Genomic DNA, 2,582 nt, shown 5'->3' with positions numbered 1-2,582 from the left:
TCTTCTTTTAACTTCAATTTTCCTGCAAAGAATATACAAGAAATTTGTTATGTTGTTATCTTCATAAAGTCGTGAATCTCATTTGCAGTTTGCAATAAGCATTCAATAATTAAGTATTATTATTTAATATTTACAGACCTTTTTCTTTAATTTTTAATTTATATTATATTGTTATATTATTTTTATTTTATGTGATAGTTGATTTATTTGAATTAAAAATTTTGATTGTTGATTTTGTATTAGTTATTTAAAAAATATAAAAATTTTACATCTCAAAAAGTTAAAAAATAAAAATTTAATAATTTTTTTAATTTTAATAAAAAAAATCTCATTAAATATTTCACTTTCGGACTTTAAATTTTGCATCTCAAAATTTCATTCTCAGCTCCAACCGCTGCCTCATCGTTGGACAAAATTCCATCTAGTTCCTTAACAAAGCTTTCCATTACTGGGGCTGGCAAGCAAACTGGCACCACAATCCCACCCTCTCCTTCCTTATTCTTGGATGGTATATAAAAGCTTATTCTATCCCCACCATAGGCTGGTCCACCAAACTCTGCCTCACCCCATCCAAAATCAACTTCTCTGAACTTGGCACGTGTTAAATCTGACACCATGAAGCACCGAACTGTGTTAACATTTGGCCGACCTCTTATCACCATCAAATCAGCCGTCGATTTCATGTACTCTTCCGTTATCTTTGCCTTGGCCTGTCTCACTAGCTGTATTGCGTATTCCATTGGATTTTGGCATAGTTGTCCTGCAGTAGTTAGAGCCGCCGGGTAACCGAGTGCATTTCCGTAAAATCCTGACGGTAAGGGAGGATTAAACTTGGACCGTACGTTGACAATGCAGATGAAGCGAACATCGTCATTCGGGCCAAGTTTCAAGGCTTTTGTACGACAACGCCATAAGCATGCAGTTACGATATCGAACGTTGAACAACGGAGGTTGTGAGGGACAAATCTGCGAAGAGCTGAAATTTGAGTTGGTCCAAAGAAAAAAGAGCGATGAAGCAGGTTGTCTGGAATTTCTATGCCATTTGTGAGAGTGGCATTGTCGTACTCGTCGTGGACACATGTTATAAGCGGTGAGTGTCGAGCATTCAAGAGGTGCCTTTCCCAAACCGGTGGGGTTGAGGGAGCAAGTGCACCTCGTGCCATTTCCCCCATGGCACACATGAATTGGCTTTGCCCAACCGCGTCGTTCATGGTGTGGTTAAACCGGTGGGCCAAGATGAAACCACCACATTTCAAGACGGGTCACCTGTTTAACCAAAGTCACTTTAATCTTTTATATTTGTCGTATTAAATATATATATATATATAAAAGACTTTTGTTCTATTTTTTTTTATGAAATTTATTTATAAGTATCCTTGTAACATATGTTATTATATTTAAATTTTAAAGCTTTTATTATAATATAAACTTAAATTGATGCTCACTAAATATAAATCTTCGTCTTTGAGTTTATATCTATTAAAATCATTAGTTAAAAACATTAATTTAAATTTTTAAGTACATAATTAACTTAGTTACTGTTTAGAAATTTTTTTAATGATATCTAATAAGTGATCACAACAGTAATAAAAGTCCACGTCTACATGTGACGAAATTTCATTTAACCTACCTCTCAATCCTTATATAAAATTAATTGAAAATTGCATCTTAATTTGAATATAGTTAATAAAAGGTTGAATCTTGAAATTAAAAAAAAAATAGTTACTTTGTAAAATGTATACCTGAATTTGCAGCAATGGGCAATTTAATATTTCGTTGGAGCCAGGGACTTCATAAAGAAGCTCCTTATAACATGAGAATGGAGGTTGTAGTGAATCACCAAATTGATCAAGTGTAACATCAGCATCAGCCTGAATAAACAGCACACCTTCTCCGGTGCAATCCACCACAAGCTTGCGGTTTGGCCCTTCCCTTAGTCTACCAGCATATGGATAATAAAACACTAGGACTTTGGTAAGTGCCTCCCTTATAATACAAGAGGGGTCCTTCCCTTGCATGGAGGGTTTGAACCGATAAAAATGGAGCCCTCGAATTTGGAACCGGTGACCCTCTTGGTCATCGATGTCCGACAGTAATTTACACTCACGAGGGGTAGGCTTAGCCGGGACCACTAGCTCGGGTTCATGCCTTCGGACTGTAAATACTAGAGAAGTGGGTGGTAGCAGTGCCATGGCAAAAAATGATGAAAAGGCTAAATGAGAAGATTTAATGGAGCCTTCTTCTTCGTAATTCATTCACTATGTTGTTCTCGTATTTATAGGTGAATTTTTATTTTAATTTTTTTCAGAGTCAGCCCTTGGGTGAAGCCACCCAAGCAAGGGCTTTAGGCCCCCAATTTGAGGAGGCACCGAATTTAGAGAGGATTTATAATTTTATGATAATTATATTATAATTAATTATATAAAAAATATATAAAAATTAAAAAATATATATAAGTAAAAAATAATTAATAAAATTATTTGTTCTCTTACTTTTTTAATTATGTGCCTAATAAATTTTAATTTTCTATCACTTTCTTATTTCTATAATGCTATTAATTCTCAACTATATTCTCTTATTTT

At 34.4% G+C, this 2,582-nt stretch overlaps 1 pseudogene; it reads right to left on the bottom strand.

The window, feature by feature from the left end:
• Positions 354–2,277, bottom strand: LOC18599658 (annotated as a pseudogene).

Source organism: Theobroma cacao, chromosome 5 (genome assembly GCF_000208745.1).
Source record: "Theobroma cacao cultivar B97-61/B2 chromosome 5, Criollo_cocoa_genome_V2, whole genome shotgun sequence".
Lineage (NCBI taxonomy): Eukaryota > Viridiplantae > Streptophyta > Magnoliopsida > Malvales > Malvaceae > Theobroma > Theobroma cacao.
The sequence above is the reverse complement of the archived record's forward strand: the minus strand, read 5'-3'. Positions and strand labels throughout refer to the sequence as shown.